Source organism: Peromyscus leucopus, chromosome X (assembly GCF_004664715.2).
Source record: "Peromyscus leucopus breed LL Stock chromosome X, UCI_PerLeu_2.1, whole genome shotgun sequence".
NCBI classification, from domain to species: domain Eukaryota; kingdom Metazoa; phylum Chordata; class Mammalia; order Rodentia; family Cricetidae; genus Peromyscus; species Peromyscus leucopus.
The window spans coordinates 115,647,774-115,667,816 of NC_051083.1; the positions used below are offsets into that span (position 1 = coordinate 115,647,774).

Below are 20,043 nucleotides of genomic sequence, written 5' to 3' on the forward strand. Positions count from 1 at the left end.
TCCCATGATTCTTAGCCATGGCAGAAGATGGCGAATCCAGACAACCACAACTGTAGGTGCCTAGTTGGGCTTCCTTGACTTCTCCTCAGGCCCCAACATAAACGTGCACCTTAGAAATTTCTCATCAGAACCCGGAGAGTGAGGTGCCTTACCGCCCTAGGACACCAGCCAGTTGATTCATATTGCAAGCTGAGCAAGGCAAAACCCCGCCCCTCCACTTCCTCTTCCTGGACCTCAGCACAGCCTTGCACTAGTAACTGGGCCCTCAGTCAACAGGGTCTACATTAAGACTCTGAAGGGTAGGGTCCCATGATTCAAGTCTACTACAGAAAACACAAATAGAAAATGGAAGGAGGCCAAGCTCAGCTATTTATGAATTACGCTAACCCTCACCGTCAAAACCGGCTCAAAGCAGCATTGAGGAAAAAGCAGTGTGTGCATGAGCGAGGATATACAAAACATTTTCCGCATGATGGCAGTGTTGACCCACACAGCTAAGAAGACACCAGGCCCATGCCTCTCTGCTACCGCCTTTCCAATCTGAAAAAAACTAGAGTGCAGAGGAGGCAGAGTCCAGCAACTCTGGCAGCCCTGCCTTCTTCCTGCAAAGGGAAGAAAAGTGATTTACTGAGAGCTAGTTTCCACTTCCATTTTAATTGTATTTCAATGCCACAGCCAGTGGATCTATACCTTCATCCGAATCCACCATCAAAACAGAAAAGACAAAACTCCAAAGAATGGAAGAAGGAAAGTACATGAAATTTATGATCTAAGCCAGCAGGAAAGACAGGGAGATCTGAGGTACCCACCCACCTTCCTCAGGCATCATCTATTCTGAAGAAGTCACTGGCCAGTCAATGATCAAGCCTTGAGTTTCTTCTTCTTCTCCCAGCAGCATTCTACTTCCAGTGCTTACTCCTGGTGGATAACTGTCTTGTGGTCTTGAGGTGAAATCTTAGGTTTCAGTTCTAGGTAGAAGAAGAAAATGCTGCCAATCAATCAAATCTAGAAACCAGGAAGCCTGCTTCTCTGCCAGATTCACTTCACAATTTCCCTAGACACCATACCCACGTGAGGACCTAGGCAGCAGGACCTGGGTGTCCAGCTGGAGGTTGACTACCTGCCTGTAGTGACCTAGCTAGGTCTCAAGATGTAATGCTCCATTGTACTTGGAGTGAAACAAATACTGACAGGACTGTAAATGCCAACCAGATAGTAGACATGAGTCACCCTAAAAATTGCACTGGGAATTTAATCTCAGCACATGGGAGACAGAGGCAGGTGGATCTCTGTGAGTTTGAAGCTAGCCTGGTCTACAAAGTGAGTTCCAGGACAGCTAGGACTGTTACACAGAGAAAACAATGACAGTGAAATGAATAGAGCTCATTTTTATGTTGTGCCTCCCCAGTTCTGGGATTAACCGCATGTGTCACCACTGCCAGGGCTGTGGCACATCAGGCCTGTCAATAGATCTCCTTATTAATATCAATTCTTTTGTGACAGTTCCATCCTCATAAGTAAGATTTCCTTACATGAAAGTTTCTCACAACATTAAGAATTGGGAAATTCCCAGTAGCATAAACTAGGTATACATTAGCACCCCTACCCCCAGTATTAGTAATTAGAACTCAGGGGCCTAGGGCATGCTATGCAAGTAATGAACCTCTCAGCTATTTCCATTGTACTGCATGGGTTAACATAATCCTTTGATTATACATCGCCCATCATAATTTTATAACATAAAACCTACAACAAATTAATGGGACCTGAATTTTAAGAAGACAATATGTATCTAGAAAGGGTAAAAATCAAGGAAATGGGAAACATCCTCCACAAGAAAAGGAAAACAGTTCTCTGTTGTGTGCTAAATTTGAGTCTCAGTTTGGCTATATGTGGTCAAAAGGATGCAAAACCCTCTAGTACACAAAGTGGACAAAACTGGTGGCAGTCATCTTTTGTGGGGTCTTAATCGCTGAGTGGCATTTTTTTTTTTTTTTTTTTTTCCAGCCAGTAAGGGCTGGAGACAAGCACTCTAGGTGCCTCTGGAGGTCTACTGCCATCATGAGCTTGCAGTTTCAAAACTCACAGCACCACTGAGCTTCTTGGCCATCACCATGGCCATTGCTGGAAGATGGCAATTACAGAAACTACAACTGTGGATGCCTACTTGGGCTTCTTGACTTCTCCTGAGGGCCCAGCATAAATGAGGTCTGTAGAAATTTCTCACTAGAACCTGGAGAGTCAGACAACTTCCTGCCCTAGGACACTAGCTAATGGATTCATATTGCAAGCTGAACAGCACAAAACCCCGCCCCTTCACTTCCTCTTCCTGGACCTCAGCACAGCTGTGCACTGGTCTCTCCATCAATAGGGTGCTTTCTCATCAAAGGTGGATAATGAGGCACCCAGAGAGGACCAACAGTTGCCTGCACATGGTGACACCATAAATCTGGACAGGCCTCCATCCAGGACAGAACCAGAAGACCAGCCACTCCCTAGTGCAGTCTTGGGACACTTGGGTCCACCTGCTCGGCCCTGAAACAAGAGTTAGCAGGCTTTCCTCTGCTGGTACTGCACTAGGAGTCTTGTGTCCTTCATGGACTCTGACCTTAGAGAAAAATTTTCACAGATACTTTTTCCAATTTTTACTCATATTTTTGCTTCCTTTTCAATACGTTTTAAAAAATTTTTACACTGGTTGTGATATTTTTCTTTGGCCCTCAACTCTTCTCTTTCCGTCTATCTCTCTCCCTCTCTCCCCGTCCTCTTTCAATGGAAAGATTCTCCCAGAATTTCCACACTGACCTAAAACTGATGCACAGCCTACACCATCTCTCAGACTAGCAGCCTAATCAGTGCTCTTCCGGGCCTCTCCTAGCTGGAGGATAGAGTCCTCCTGTCCTGGTCCTTGTCTGTTTTTAAGGTCCTGTTTGTCTGCACACATTTATTGTGTGTGTGTGTGTGTGTGTGTGTGTGTGTGTGTGTGTGTGTGTGTGTGTCTGTGTGTGTGTCTGTGTGTGAGTGTCTGTGTGTTTGGGGTGGGGCTGACACCACATCCTAAGGTGGATCAGAGGACAAGTGCAGCACTGAGGCCACTCCTTCCATTGTTTGCATCCTAGAGATCCAACTCAGGACTTCAGGCTAGCCTGCTCTAAGATCTCTAGCAGGCCCACTGTCTCATTCTTGGGAAGGCTTGAGACATCTTCAAAACAAACTGAAATCCTGGCATGTGCAGTGGGAGCACTTTGCCTTTCCAGCAAGAGGCTCTAAGTATTTCCCCATCACAGCAACCAAAGGAAGCATCTGAACTGACACAGAGAACTCAGCTACTTGTAAATGTAAGATCAAAGAAACTTAGAAGCCTGGGGAAGACAAGAGTCCCACTTCTCTTGAAAATCCACTGCTCTGCATGGGTCAGCATCAGGGAACTTTGTTATAACTCTGATAGCAGGTCTTTATTGTGTGCAAATTATGACAAATAAACATTGCCAGGCTTTTAAGGAAACCTTAAGAATGTGGGTTGCGAGGAAAATGAACAGTTAAAAAAAGGAAATGAAAATATCCCTCAGCTATAACCATTGCCCTTCATGTGTTCACTTCATGTTACTTGCCTTCTAAATCTCACAGCACATATTTAGTGTGTAAAAATTACAAGAAATAAAAATTTTCAAAATTTTAAATAACACTAGGCAGCTGGACAGAGTGAAAGTGAACAAAAAGGGAAATGTTCACTAAAACAGAAGGAAAAGAGTCCTATGACATTGGCTACAGTTAGGCCTCAGATTGGTATCAAGTACAAAATGAGACAAAAAGTAAAACACTTTCCAAAGTACTCAAAACTTGGCAAAACTCAGGGCAGCCATCTTCTCTGGTGCATTTCTCTCTGGGTGGCGTTTTTTTCAGACAGGAGGGGCGGGAGACAAACACTCACAAGATCCCTCCTGGACCTCTACTGCCATCATGAGGATGGAGTTTCAAAAGTCACAGCGCCACGGAGCTTCTTTCCCATGATTCTTAGCCATGGCAGAAGATGGCGACTACAGAAACTAGATCAACTGTGGATGCCTTCTTGGTCTTCCTTGAGTTATTCCTCGGGCCCAACAGAAATGATGTCTGTGGAATTTTCTCATCAAAACCTGGAGAGGGAGGTGCCTTCCTGCTCTAGGACACCAGCTAGTAGATTCATATTGCAAGCTAGGCAGTGCAAAACTCAGCCCCTCCACTTCCTCTTCCTGGACCTCAGCACAGGGGTGCACTGGTCTCAATCAATATAATGCGTTTCTCATCAGTGCTGCACAGTGAGTCTAGAGAGGAGCAACAGCTGCCTGTACATAGCGACATCCGATGTTAGGGATGGGCCTCCATCCTGGACAGAACAATAGGACGTTAGTTCAGTCTTTGGGACCCTTGTGTCCTGCTGCTCACCTGAAACCAGAGTCAGCAGGCTTTCCTTTATTTATGTCACTGCACTATGACCCTTGAGTCCTTCAAGGCTTCTGTTGGAGTATATGCACAGCCCTGTTCCATGGGGAGCAAGAGCCTGTAGTGCTTAGGATGCCTCAGAGCAAGGGGAACCTTCTAAACAACAGTGTCCTGCCTAAAATATCAAGCAAGGCCTGGTGGTGGTGCACACACCTTTAATCCCAGCACTTGGGTCGCAGAGGCAAGATGATCTTGGTGAGTTCCAGGCCAGCCTGGTCTACAAAGCAAATTCCAGCACAGCTAGGACTGTTACACAGAGAAACCTTGTCTAGAAAAAATTTAAAAAAAAAAAAAAAGAAAGAAAGAAAATCTAACAAGAAGAGAAAAGGGCATGGACCTTGGTCAATTTTTTTCAGACCTTGAATGAATTTTTTACTCTTGGTTCTGTTAATGATTTGTTAATGATTTTCACATTGGATGGGGTTGGTGTGAGACATTTTTTCTTTCTTTCTTTCTATTTATTTTATAAAGAGTCTCCCTTTATATCCAGGCCTACCTGGAACCTACCCCATAGTATATACTCTGTCTGAGTCCAACATGTAACTCATGACCCTCCTTGTTTTAGCCTTCTGAGTTCTGGCAATCCACCTCAGCAAAAGGTTTCATTTCCCAGAAATTAAATGTGTTCCATGCTTTAGCCAGATGGATTTTAAAAATTCATCTGTGCATTTCTGCCCAGCAGTTTATGTTTCATACTATGCTGTTGTCAAAAAATGAGAGACACTCCACATAAAGAGGGAAAAGAATGGATTGAGAATTCTGAATTCAGTGGCTAGAAGAAGGAATCTGTACTAACAGGCCTTGCCGTATTCTCTGTTACTACAGATATGTTTGCAAGTGATCCTTTTTCTAGACTTAGAAATACTCCTTACATAGTAATCCTTACAATGATAATAGGTATATAATAATATTTACAATTATAATAATCCTTGCAGTTGGCTTTAACATAGGCTAATATACTTCGTTGATACATTTCAATATCAGTGAACACTTACTGTCAAAAACAGCAGAAACAGAACTCTTCAATACCATTAAACTATCTTCTATGCCTTCCTTAAAAGGTTTTTTTTTTTTATTTTATTTTAAGAGAGTTTCTCAGCCCAGGCTAACTTAACCCCCTACACCACTTCCATGTAGCCTAGCATGACCTGAAACTTCAGATGTTCCTGCCAGCACCTTCTAGTGCTCTAACTGCAGGCTGCCTCCACTGTTGATGGAGTGCCTAGGATCAAACACAAGGTCTCATACATGTTAGGCTAGTACTCTACCCATTAACTTTAACACCTAGCCTCAAGGTTTGACTTTCATTATTTGGAAAAATCTGTTGCCCCTTTTAAAAAATACACTTGTACACAGATGCGTAAAACAAAGCAGTTTTTGTTAAAGGGCAACACTAAAATTGAAGGATCATAGTAAAATAAGCACTCATCAGGTCTCAAGATATCTACTTCTATTTCCTTTGATGCAGTCATGACAAAGAATAAGATTTGTATAGAAAACAACACCAGACTATTCAATCAGGACATGTCACTGCTTCAATAATTGTAACACCTGGAAAATAGTAACATACAGATACTCTCAGGGTCTTAAAACAAAGCAAGGAAGCCCAAGATGTGTGCCAGACCTCTTCCAGGTCTGTTCAGATAGGCCTTGCCCTAAGAATAGGCTGGAACCTGGAATGGTGCTGTCAGTATTGAAACTACTTATTCATGGGGGCAGTAGAGGCCTACCTAGGTGTGCATAAACCATCTCTGAGGGTTCTTCTTCTACCCTTCTGTGTGAAAGAAATGGCAGACAAGGACAAAGGCACCAGGAAATATGGCTGTTTGCATTTTGCCCAACTTGAAGGGCCAAGCTTACCTTACTGTGAACTTGTGCTCTGGATTTTTAGTTGTATGTGAACACAATCCTTGGCCCAATCCAACATTGCCCACTATGCGTCTTTTCTCAGAAGTTGAATTTCTCCCTCCTAGTACTACATGGGTTTATTTCCTTCCACTGAGCATTTCAAGCTCATCAAATTCTTGGATCTTGCAAGACGGGTGGATCTTGTCTGAAATGAAGTGTGAAGTTTGGGTCCTGAAAGATCAGATGCAGTTACCAGTCAGCATATAACCATATTTCATACTCTGAGTTGAATACTGGCAACTCTTTTTCAAAAGATCTAAGAGGCAGAGACAGGTCACATCAGTCACTACTTTATAACCTGAGGTCCCTGCATATGGAATGAATTTCCACTAGGAGATAGAGAACTCATTCATCCTTCAGTTCTCCATTTAAAATGGAAAACAGCAACAAAACATATTTCTTCTATGAAGTATTTTTCTACTTTTTATTATCTTCTCATGCGTATGTGTGTGTCTGTGTGTGTGTGTGTTTGTATTTGTGTGTGTGCACATTAGTTTATCCCTTAAGTATCAGACCCGCCCAGTGTTTAAGAAATACTAAGTTCTCTTTAACAGCCTGTTAAACAACTGATATTCTTTTGGATGGTTATCTTTGTTTTAAATAGACATATGTTGCTTTTATATAAGGTTCTCTGAACATGACCTAGAAATTAAGGTGTGTGCTGTAGTTTGTAAAAACATCAGGTGTCTATTGTAGCAAAATTGAAGTGAGTTTTTTCACACCCTACTATATTCAAATATTTACTATCTCCTTCCCTCTTGAAAGTTAATATACATTTATCTATTTACTTTTTGCATGTGAACACATGTACTTGTCAGAGGACAGTGTATAGGAATCTGCTCTTTTCTTCTACTATTTGATTTCCAGGTTCAGGATTCATGTACTCAGGCTGGGAAGCAAGTGCCTCTACGATCTTAACAGTCCCAGTATCTGTTTTTACAAAGATAAACACAGATACATGACACCAACTATCCTATATGATATATAACATAGTTTATAAACAACTACACATGCATGAAAATAACTTAATGTAAATGCTTTCTTTCAATGTAATTAAGTACAAATTGAAGACAGTGGATAGTATGAATCTCTGTATTTCATACTTTCCATGTACATAAAGATGTGTATATGTATTATAAGATACTTACTATATATTTAATTATTATAGTATAAGGTATTTAAGATGTACTTAAGATAATCTATAAGATATATATATCCTTATAAAAGTTTTCATTCATGGGTATATCCAAGGTTCAATTTTTTTTTATTTATTATACTGAAGAATTTCATATAATTCTTAGACATTCTATAGGATAATTCCTAGATACTCTCTGACTTGATAATATTGGTGGCTGAGGGATGGTAGTACAGCACAATGGCATGTGTGATATGCTGGGAATGAAACCCAGCCGTTCCTACATGGTAGGCAAGCAATCTACTAACTAAGCTACAAAAGCAGAACCAATGGATGCTGAATTCCTTTTAAATTTCCATGTATCAATGCTTGACCTCTAGGAATGTACGTGAACCACATGAGTGTTTTTATTCCTATAAATCAAAAGAGGGAATCTGATGCCATGGAATGGGAGTTACAGGTGGATGTGAGTCACCATGTGGGTGCTGGGTCTTAATCCTAAATCCTCTATGTGATCAACAAGTGCTCTTAATCACTGGGCCATCTAATCAGACCCTCAAAGCTGATACTCACAGAGATCCGCCTGCCTCTGCCTCCTGAGTGCTGGGATTAAAGGCGTGTACCACCACAGCCAGGCTCGGATATTTCTTACATATTAGAAATTAGGAATTATCAGTTGCATAGCCTACACAGGAATTGTCTCCCTGCCCCCGGCAAGGGCATAGAACCCAAGCCTTGTACCCATTAGCTACAGACATTGCCCTGCACATGCTAACTTCATGTTACTTAACATCGAAATCTCATAGTCATCTTTACTGTATATAAATCACAGGAAATAAAGAGTACCATAATTTAAATAACACTAGGTGCCTGTACAAAGTATAACAAGAGATATAAAAAAGAAATTGATAAATATGCTACATAACAGAAGGTGACAAGTTTCATGACCTTTGCTAGAGTTAGGTCTCAGGTTGACTTCATCTAAAAAACAAGTCCAAATACTTTTCAAACTACTAAAAGCTGGGCAACATTCAGGGCAGCCATCTTCTTTTAGGCCTTTATCTCTTGGTGGAATTTTTTTTAGACAGGAGGGGCGGGAGACAAGCACTCACAACATGACTCCTGGAGCTCTACTGCCATCCTGAGGTTGCAGTTTCAAAAGTCACAGCACCACTGAGCTTCCTTCCCATGATTCTTGGCCATCGCCATCACGGGAAGATAGCGATTACAGAAACTACAACTGTGGATGCTTGCTTGGGTTTCCTGTGTCTTCCCAGACGCAAATACAAACATGGACTGTACAGCTTTCTCATCAGAACATGGAGAGTAAGGCGCCTTCCTGCCCTAGGACACCAGCTACTAGATTCATATTGCAAGCTGAACAGCACAAAACCCCGCCCCTTCACTTCCTCTTCCTGGACCTCAGCACAGCTGTGCACTGGTCTCTCCATCAATAGGGTGCTTTCTCATCAAAGGTGGATAATGAGGCGCCCAGAGAGGACCAACAGTTGCCTGCACATGGTGACACCATAAATCTGGACAGGCCTCCATCCTGGACAGAACCAGAAGACCAGTCACTCCCTAGTGCAGTCTTGGGGCGCTTGGGTCCTGCTGCTCGGCCTGAAACAAGAGTTAGCAGGCTTTCCTCTGCTCTTACTGCACTAGGAGTCTTGTGTCCTTCATGGACTCTGACCTTAGAGAAAAATTTTCACAGATACTTTTTCCATATTTTACTCACCTACATGAAAAAACTTCATAGACATTTTCTGAAATTTTTACTCATACTTTCTGCTTTCATTTTAATACTTAAAAAATTTTTTCTTACAATGGTTGTGATAATTTTCTTTGGCCCCCATCTCTTCTCTCTCCGTCTATCTCTCTCCCTCTCTCCCCGTCCTCTTTCAATGGGAAGATTCTCCCAGAATTTCCACACCGACCTAAAACTGATACATATCCTACACCATCTCTCAGACTAGCAGCCTAATCAGTGCACTTCCTGGCCTCTCCTAGCTGGAGGATAGAGTCCTCCTGTCCTGGTCCTTGTCTGTTTTTAAGGTCCTGTTTGTCTGCACACATTTATTTTGTGTGTGTGTGTGTGTGTGTGTGTGTGTGTGTGTGTGTGTGTGTGTCTGTGTGTTTGGGGGTGGGGCTGACACCACATCCTAAGGTGGATCAGAGGACAAGTGCAGCACTGAGGCCACTCCTTCCATTGTTTGCATCCTAGAGATCCAACTCAGGACTTCAGGCTAGCCTGCTCTAAGATCTCTAGCAGGCCCACTGTCTAATACTTGGGAAGGCTTGAGACATCTTCAAAACAAACTGAAATCATGTGCAGTGGGAGCACTTTGCCTATCCAGCAAGAGGCTCTAAGTACTTCCCCATCACAGCAACCAAAGGAAGCATCTGAACTGACACAGAGAACTCAGCCACTTGTAAACTTTGTCATAACTCTGATAGCAGGTCTTTATTGTGTGAAAATTAAGACAAATAAACACTGACAGACTTTTAATTAATCCTTAAGATCTGGAATGGAGCAAGGTGGTTGTCCTGCACACCTTTAATCCCAGCACTCAGGAGGCAGTGCCAGGTAGATCTCTGAGTTCAAGGCCAGCCTGGTCTACAGAGTGAGATCCAGGACAGGCACCAAAAACTACACAGAGAAACTCTGTCTCGGGGGAAAGAAAAAAAAAAAAAAAAAATCGAATGGCTGAAAATTATCAGTTAAAGAAAAGAAAATGAAAATATCCCTCAGTCATAACCATTGCCATTCATGTGTTAACTTCATGTTATTTGCCATCTAAATTTCTTTTTTTTTTGTTGTTGTTTTGTTTTTTCGAGACAGGGTTTCTCTGTGTAGCTTTGTGCCTGTCCTGGCTCTCACTCTGTAGACCAGGTTGGCCTCAAACTCACAAAGATCCACCTGCCGCTGACTACCGAGTACTGGGATTAAAGGCGTGCACCAGCAATACCTAGCGCCTTCCAAATCTCACAGCACATACTTGCTGTGTAAAATTTACAAAAATTAAAAGTTCCAAAATTTTAAATAACATTAGACAGCTGGACAGAGTGAAAATGAACAAAAAGGGAAATGTCCACTAAAACAGAAGGAAAAGAGTCCTATGACATTGGCTACAGTTAGGCCTCAGGTTGGTATCACGTACAAAATGAGACAAAAAGTAAAATACTTTATAAATACTCAAAGCTGGACAAAACTTAGGGCAGCCACCATCTCTGGTGGATTCCTCTCTAGGTGGTGTTTTTTTCAGAGCGGAAGGGCGGGAGACAAGTACTCACAAGTTCTCTCTTGGACCTCTACTGCCCTCATGAGGATGGAGTTTCAAAAGTCACAGTGCCACTGAGCATCCTTCCCATGATTCCTTGCCATGGCGGAAGATGGTGATTCCTGCCAACTACAACTGTGGGTACTTGCTTGGGCTTTCTGTGTCTTCTCAGGCCCAAATTGAAACAAGGACTATAGATCTATCTCATCAGAACCTGGAGAGGGAGGCGCCTTCCTGACGTAGGACACCAGCTAGTAAATTCATCTGAGCAGTGCCAAATCCCGCCCCTCACTTCCTGTCCCTGAACTCAGCACAGCTGTGCTCTGGTACCTGGTCTCTCAGTCAGTAGGGTGATTTCTTGTCAGAACATGGAGAGTGAGGTGACCAGAGTGGAGCAACAGCTGCCTGCACCTAGTGACCCTGCCTTTCTGGACTTATCCTGACGCCCTAACAGAAACATGGACTGTAGAGCTTTCTCATCAGAACCTAAGTAATGATGTGCCCAGAGTTGACCAAACACCACAACTTGTGGATGGAGATTACACATACCTATAATCATGGGCAACCTTACCTTATCCTCAGGTCCCAAACAGGGTTTTCTCATTAGAATTTAGAGTGAGACTCTTTGCCTTGGGATTGATTGATATTCTAAGCTAAGCACTGTAAAACGCTGCTCCTCTGCTTCCTGTTCCTGGGCCCTAAGTCAACAGAGTTTCCATTTAGACTCTTGAATAGCTCAAGACTGTCTAGAAAAATAACTCCATACTGTCTAGAAAAAGGGGGTTGGGGAGGTCAAGGTTGGACATTTAAGAATCCCCCAGACCCTCACATTCTTCAAAATGTCCAGACCAGCATTATAAAAGCAGTCTGTGCCTAGGTATGTATGTAATATTTTGTATAAAGAAAAGAAAAAAAGGTTAGGACTCCAAGTATGGACATTTTATAACTCCCCAACCACAGCCTTCCTTAAAACTTGTAAGGCCAGCATGGAGGAAGAGACCTGTGTTCAGGTATATATGAAATATTGTCTGTATGATGGCAGTGTTGCTCTAGAGGAGACAAAGTATGAAGCCCTCAACTCTCTGCCCCACCCTTCACATCAGGTGGAGAATGCAGTAATGGTGGCAGCCTTAGCTTTCTTCAAAGTGGGGAAGAGTGATGCACTCCTACAGTTTCCTTCCCGTTCCCATTCACTGTTAAATCTAGTGCATCTCAATGAGATGGGACTGCAAAGACAAGAGACCAAAATCCAAATAATGCAAAAAGAACAAGAATGAAAAGTGAGATCCGAAGCACCCACCTTCCTCAGATTCTTCTCTTTTGATGAAGTAAGTCAGCATCTAGTCATTGATGACATCCTGCACTTCTGCCCTTCTTCACCCAGCAACATATAACATCTAGTGCCTTCTCCTGGTATCTGATTGTCTTGTAGTCTCAGGATCCAGATCTAGAAAGAATAAAAACGCTATATGGTTATCTGTGTGTCCGGTTTAGAGCAAATCTAGGCACCCTCAGCCATATTCACTTGTTCCTTGGACATTATACATGATATCCCAATGGATGTAATAGGCCTTCATTATACAGTGGGATGTTGACTACCATCCTTTGAAGGGAATATGAGTAATTCTGAATTCTGAATAATCACAATTCTATTTCGAGTGACAAATATATTGTACTGCCTATAAATTCCAATCAGATCAATAACAGTCTCTTAGTTACTGTTCTGTTGCTGAGGAGAGCCAGAAGGAAGCATTTAACTGGAGGCTTGTTTAAGATTTCAAAGGGTAAATCCAGGACCACCATGGCGGGAAGCATGGTAACAGCAGGCACATTGCTAGCACAGTAGCTAAGAGCAAGTTCTCTAACAATTACATCCACTGTATGGCCTCAAGATTACATCCCCCACCCCCACCCCAGACAGGGTTTCTCTATGTAGCTCTGACTGTCCTGGAATGTGTTCTGTAGACTAGGTTGGCTTCAAAATTCACAGACATCTTCCTGAGATTAAAGGCCTGTGCCACCACTGCCTGGCCTACACTTTCGTTATCTGTTGAAATGATTATTTAAAATATTTTTTTGTACATGGATTCAGAAAATAAGTTGTTTTTAAAGAAAGAATATAGAGATTCGGTGATCATATCAAAATACACAATCTTAAGGCATCTACTACTTTTCATTTTGATACAGTCAGGACCAATTAAAAGATTCTGATGGAAAACAGCACAAGAGTATTCTAACAGTAACCAATCCATTAATTATAATTATAATATACCTAGAGTGTATGAGCATACAGGTTCTAGGGTCTTAGAGGAATTCAAAGAAGTCCAATATGTATCACCAGCTTCTCCATGCCTTTATAGACCTTACTTTGAGGGCAGGAAGCTAGAATGGTGCTAGCTGTGTTGAAACTGTTTCCTGGTGGTGGCAGTATTGTTCTACATGCTTATGAAAGCGCCATTTTGAGACGTTTTCCCCCTGCCCTTCTTGTTTGAAAAAACAACAACAACAATTTGTCTGCCTTGTATTTTGCCCAACTGAAAGGGATAAACTCACAGTGCCTTGCTTTTGGTCTAGTGTTCTCTATGAAACCAAGTTCACAGTGTCTTGCTTTTGGTCTAGTGGTCTCTGTGAAACCAAACTGTAGGCTCACCTACCACCTCCATGGTTACTATTTTCTTATATGCTAAATCATCCCCTCCATGTTATTTATTACCAAGCATTTCAAATCACATTGAACTCTCTACTCTATCCAGTTAGGCAGATTGTCTGTGAAATGAAGAGCCTCCAATTGACTACATACCTGGCTGTCCTCATCTTCTACCCCATAGTGCACCTCTACTTTTATTACTTTTTTTTTTTTTTTTTGGTTTTGCGAGACAGGGTTTCTCTGTGTAGCTTTGCGCCTTGCCATTCCTGGGACTCACTTGGTAGCCCAGGCTGGACTTGAACTCACAGAGATCATAAACTTATTACACATTCTGAAGGATTTTTCTTAGATATTTCCTGACAGCACTAGGTGGTGGTGATCCATGCCTTTAATCCCAGCATTTTAATGAAATTAAAATAAAATCAGCCATATACTATAGCAAAGTCTAGGTAACTATTATTTGAAAAAAAATTAATGTTAGAATTATACATACTATGACACCTATGAAGAAATCACAAGTTATAGGAGTATATATGGTTTATTAAGATATAACTCGTGAATGCATCATATGAGTGTGCTTTACAGAGCACTAGATATGGGGTTTTACAGGCTGATTTTTCTCTAAGACACTGTGGAATCTCATGTCAAATGGCAACATGAAATCACAGAAATACATTAGTTTTCAGTGAATCCTCTTTCCCTGCAGAAAAAATTCACAAACACAGAAAACATTCACTAAAAGAGAATAATAAAATTATTATAACAAAATAATTAGCTCTCATTAGTCTGATGAATTCTTACCCACAATTCCATTCCAATAATATTAAAAGTAAGATTTACTGCCACGATATTTCTTAAAATATTAGAGATTGGGAAATTCTGTGTTGCATAATCTACAAATGAGTTAGTTTCCCATCCCTAAAAGTGCACATCAAACTCAGGGCCTAGAGCATGTAACCCAAACATTATACCCCTTAGATATAGCCATTGACCTGCATTTGTAACTTCATATTTATTTGCTGCTAAATCTCATAGCACAACTTGCTTGTGTAAAAATTACAAAATTAATGGTAACAAAATTTTAAATAAAACTAGGTAGCTGGACAAAATGAAAACCAGGAAAATGGTAAATATCCTCCATAATGGAAGGAGAAGAATTCAAAGAACTCTGTTAAATTTAGGTCTCAGTTTGGCTAAATGTAGAAAAAAGACACACACAAAACCACTTTTCAAAGTACTCAGAGATAGGCAAAACTCAAGGCAGCCATCTTCTCTGGTGCCTTTATCTCTGGGTTGCGTTTTTTTTCAGACAGGAGGGGCGGGAGACAAGCACTCACAAGATCCTAAGTGGACCTCTACTGCCATCAAGAGGATGGAGTTCCAAAAGTCACAGCAACACTGAGCTTCCTTCCCATGATTCTTAGCCATGGCGGAAGATGGCGATTCCAGACAACCACAACTGTGGGGGCCTAGTGGGCTTCCTTGACTTCTCCTCAGGCCCCAACATAAACGTGCACCTTAGAAATTTCTCATCAGAACCCGGAGAGTGAGGCGCCTTACCGCCCTAGGACAACAGCCAGTTGATTCATACTGCAAGCTGAGCAAGGCAAAACCCCGCCCCTCCACTTCCTCTTCCTGGACCTCAGCACAGCCTTGCACTAGTAACTGGGCCCTCAGTCAACAGGGTCTACATTAAGACTCTGAAGGGTAGGGTCCCATGATTCAAGTCTACTACAGAAAACACAAATAGAAAATGGAAGGAGGCCAAGCTCAGCTATTTATGAATTACGCTAATCCTCATCTTCAAAAACACAGAGGAAGAAGCAGTGTGTGCATGAGCGAGGATGTACAAAACATTTTCCGCATGATGGCAGTGTTGATCCACAGCAAAGAAGGCACCAGGCACATGCCTCTCTGCTCCCGCCTTTCCAATCTGAAAAAAACTACAGTGCAGAGGAGGCAGAGTCCAGCAACTCTGGCAGCCCTGCCTTCTTCCTGCAAAGGGAGGAAAAGTGATCTACTGAGAGCTAGTTTCCACTTCCATTTTAATTGTATGTCAAAGCCACAGCCAGTGGATCTGTACCTTCATCGGAATCCACCATCAAAAGAGAAAAGACAAAACTCCAAAGAATGGAAGAAGGAAAGTACATGGAATTTATGATCTAGGCCAGCAGGAAAGAAAGGGAGATCTGAGGTACCCACCCACCTTCCTCAGGCATCATCTATTCTGAAGAAGTCACTGTCCAGTCAATGATCAAGCCTTGACTTTCTTCTTCTCCCAGCAGAATTCTACTTCCAGTGCTTACTCCTGGTGGATAACTGTCTTGTGGTCTTGAGGTGAAATCTTAGGTTTCAGTTCTAGGTAGAAGAAGAAAATGCTGCCAATCAATCAAATCTAGAAACCAGGTACCCTGCTTCTCTGCCAGATCCACTTCACATTTCCCCTAGGCACCATAACCAGCAGGACCTGGGTGTCCATCTGGAGGTTGACTACCTGCCTGTAGTGACCTAGCTAGGTCTCAAGATGTAATGCTCCATTGTACTTGGAGTGAAACAAATACTGAAAGTATTATAAATTCCAATTAGATAGATAGATCTCAGAATTTTGTCTTTGTCCTGTAAATAAAACTAAATATTCAATAAATTTGCATTTAAATTGGACTATGTTATATATAGTCCTGTACTTGTTACTGGTCCTTCCATCAAATGGGTATACATTAAGACTCTGAAAGGTTCCATGATTCCAGTCCCTGTATAAAGGGGGTAAAAAAAAATGGTAGGAGACCAGGCTTGTGTAAGAATCCCTGTGGACCATCACCCTCAAATGATCATAAGCAGTACGGAGGAAACAATGTATGCACAGGTATTTATGAAACTGTTTCGCACGAGGGCAGTGTTGCCCCAGATGAACCAAGAAACCTTAGTACAGCTCTCTGCTCCTGCCTTTCCAATATGAAAAAACAAAACAAACAAACAAACAAAAACCAACAGCACAAAGGAGGAGTCCAGGAATTAAGGCAACCCTGCCTTCTTCAGGCAAAGGGAGGAAAAGTGTTCCACTCTTAGAATTTAGCTTCTATCACCATTTTATATTGATGTCACATCTAGTGGATAAGGACCTACACCAGAACTCCAGCACCAAAGGACAGAAGAAAAAAATAAATTAATAAAGCAAACAAGAAGAGAAAAATGAAAGTGCAATCTGAGGCACCCACGTTCTTCATGCATCTTCTCTTTTAAAGAAGTAAGAGTCTAGTCAATGAAGAAATCATGCATTTCTCCCCCTCTTCAGCCAGCAGAATTCTACCTCCAGTCCTTTCTCATGGTACCTGCTTCTCTTGTGTTCTGGGGGGCCCATCTCAGCATCCAGTTGTAGTTGGGACATGAAACTGCTATTAACTCACTGTCTGGATGAGAGCAAATTAGGCGTCAGGAAACTTTCTCAGCCAGACTCACTTGCTCATAGCCCATATTGTGATGGATGTAATAGACCTTGTATATACAGTGTGATGTGATCTGTAAAGAGGATCTGGGTACTGCTGAAGAATGACCACTCAGGAATCTCAAGCATTTTCAGTAATGAACTAGCTGTAGTCAAAAGCATCATCTTAGAGCTCTTCTCCCACCCTTGTTACCTGAAAATCATCACCCAGAGAAAAGGGTACAAGAAAACACAATTGTTTAGACTTTTCGTAAGAACTGCTGAACAATCTAGGTTTTGTTTGTCTACCTGAAACCAAAATGTGTCCTAAATCTACCACTTTCAGCAAAAGCGTTCATTTCTCAGAAGTTATATGTACTCCTTGCTATCTCTAGGGTGCAGTTTTCATTCACCTGGGCATTTCATCCCAGCACTTTATGTCATAAACCTCGCCACTGCATCAAATCTTCTGTCTCAAGAGATAAAAGAGATACTCCACATGAAGAGAGAGAAGAATGTTCTGGAATTTAAATTCAGTGCCTAGACATGAAGGTTTCTATAATAATGGATCTCACCTCGGAGGTTCTACAGCAGAGTCTTCTGTGTTCTGTATTACCACAGATACTGTTTGCAAGGGATCCCATTTTTAAGCTCAATAATCCTCATAGACTAATAGATTTCCATATATACTCTTCATAAGCAATGGGAATTTATTGACAAAAACAGCAAAAAAAAAAATTAACCCACAAACCATATCAACATTTTTTCAATTATTTTCTTTGGAAATCTTATCAGGTTAGGTTTTGTTTCATTTTATGGGACAGGGTCTTTAAGCCCAGGGGTCTCAAGATCCCAATCTAGCCTTGCATGACTTTGTTTTTCCCACCTCCACCTTCTAGTGCTGGGATTACAGGATGGCTCCACTGGTTATGGAGTGCATAGGATCAAACACAAGGCCTCAAGCATGTTACATGTACCCCATGAACACCTTTCAGTGCATAGCCTCAAATTTACACTTTCATCAGTTGTTGGACCAATACTTTTTTGTTTTGTTTTGTTTTTTCAAGACAAGGTATCTCAGATAGCTTTGGAACCTATCCTGGAACTCTCTCTGTAGACTGGGCTGCCCTCAAACTCACAAGAGATCCACCTGTCTCTGCCTCCTAAGTGCTGGGATTAAAGGCGTGCGCCACCACCACCACTGGCTTGAACCAATAATTTTAAATAGTTTAGACATGGATTCAGAAAACAAGGAAGTTCCTTTTTAAAGAAAAAAATACAGAAATTAAGAGATCACATCAAAATAAGCAATCTCAAGTCAACTACTATTCAATTTGATGCACTCTGGACTAATTAAAAGATTCTTTTTTCAAATAATAGATTTAACTTTATTTTATGTGCACTGGTATGACAGTGTCAGATCCCCTGGAACTGGAGTTACAGACAGTTGTAAGCTGCCACATGGGTGCTGGGAATTGAACCTGGGTCCTCTGGGAGATCAGCCAGTGTTATTAACCACTGAGCCATCTCTCCAGCCCAACTAAAAGATTCTTATGGAAAACAGCACAAAAATATTCTAACAGTAAACATAACTGCTCCATTAATTATGAAACCTAGAGGGTATGAGCATACAGGTTCTATGGTCTTAGAAGAATTCAAGGAAGCCCAGTATCTAGCACCAGCTTCTCCATGCCTCTCCAGACCTTACTCTGAGGAGAGGGCAGGAAGCTAGAATAGCACAATCTGTTTTGAAACTGTTTCCTCATGGTGGCAGTACTGTTCTACATGCTTATGAAAGCGCCATTTTGTGATGTTTTCTCCCACCCTTCTTGTTTGAAAAAAAAAAAAAGAAACACTGAAAGGAAATAGGGCTGCCTTTCATTTTGCTCAGTTGGAAGGGACAAGCTCATAGTGCTGTGCTCTTGGTCTGATGTTCTCTGTGAAACCAAATTGTGGCCTCAACCTACCACCTCCACAGTTAATATTTTCTCATGAGTGAAATTCTCCCTTCCATGTTGTAAGTGAGTGTGTTTCCTATCTGTCACCAAGCACTTCAAATCACATTGAATTCTCTACTCCAGTCAGTTAGTTGGATCCTGTCTAGAAATGAAGAGTGAAGTTTGGGCATTAAAAGAACAGATGCATATTTTGGGATAATTCTAACGAAGCAAGTGAAAGACCTGTATGATCAAAACTTGGAAGTCTTTGAAGAAAAAAACTGAAGAATATATCAGAGGATTGAAAGATTTCCCATGCTCTTGGAAACATAGGAATAACATAGTAAAAATGGCAATCTTACCAAAAGCAATCTACAGATTCAATGCAATCCCCATCAAAATCCCAACACAATTCTTTACAGACCTTGATAGAACAATACTCAACTTCATATGAAAAACAAAAAACCTAGGATAGCTAAAACAATCTTACACAATAAAAGAATTGTCAGAGGTATCAACATCCTGGATTTCAAGCTCTACTACAGACCTATAGTAATAAAAACAACATGGTATTGGCATAAAAACAGACATGTGGATCAACGGAATTAAATTATAGATCCAGACATATATCCACACTATAGACACCTGATTTGTGACAAAGAAGCCAAAATTATACAATGGAGTAAAGAAAGCATCTTCAACAAATGGTGCTGGCATAGCTGGATGTCTACATGTAGACAAATGCAAATAGATCTATATCTATCAACATGCAAAAAACTCAAGTCCAAGTAGATCAAAGACCTCAACATAAATCCAGTTACAGTGAACCTGATAGAAGACACAGTAAGAAGTAGCCTTGAACACATTGGCACAGGAGACTACTTCCTTAACAGAACACCAATAGCACAGACACTAAGATGACAATTAATAAACAAGGCCTGGTGAAACTGAAAAGCTTCTATAAGGCAAAGGACACTGTCAGCAGGAGAAAACGGCAGCCTAGAGAAAAAGATCTTCACCAACCCCATATCTAACAGAGGGCTGACCTGTAAAATATAAAAAACTAAAGTAACTAAACATCAAAATACCAAAAAATCCAATTAAAAAATGGGGTACTGACCTAAATAGAAAATTCTCAACATTGGCATCTCAAATGACTGAAATACACTTAAAGAAATGTTCATCATCCTTAGCCATTGGGGAAATGCAAATCAAAACCACTCTAAGATTCC

General features: G+C 41.4%; 2 long non-coding RNA genes across 22 annotated transcripts in view; one reads left to right on the top strand and one right to left on the bottom strand.

The window, feature by feature from the left end:
- Window positions 1-20,043, top strand: part of LOC114710170 — a 103,335-nt gene that overhangs the window by 34,409 nt on the left and 48,883 nt on the right. The gene's annotated exons all lie outside the window — the stretch shown is intronic.
- The window catches only part of LOC114710169, an 85,236-nt gene that overhangs the window by 15,974 nt on the left and 49,219 nt on the right, over window positions 1-20,043 (bottom strand). For 17 of the 21 annotated variants that reach the window (XR_005089934.1, XR_005089932.1, XR_005089926.1 and 14 more), the window contains 4 exons: window positions 15,660-15,811; window positions 12,107-12,253; window positions 6,343-6,561; window positions 814-968 (listed from right to left, as the gene is read on the bottom strand). This is a non-coding gene — a long non-coding RNA (uncharacterized LOC114710169). Of the gene's footprint in view, window positions 1-809; window positions 969-6,342; window positions 6,562-12,106; window positions 12,254-15,655; window positions 15,812-20,043 lie in introns of all 21 variants that reach the window. The other 4 variants (XR_005089927.1, XR_005089942.1, XR_005089944.1 and 1 more) reach the window with 4 other exon arrangements.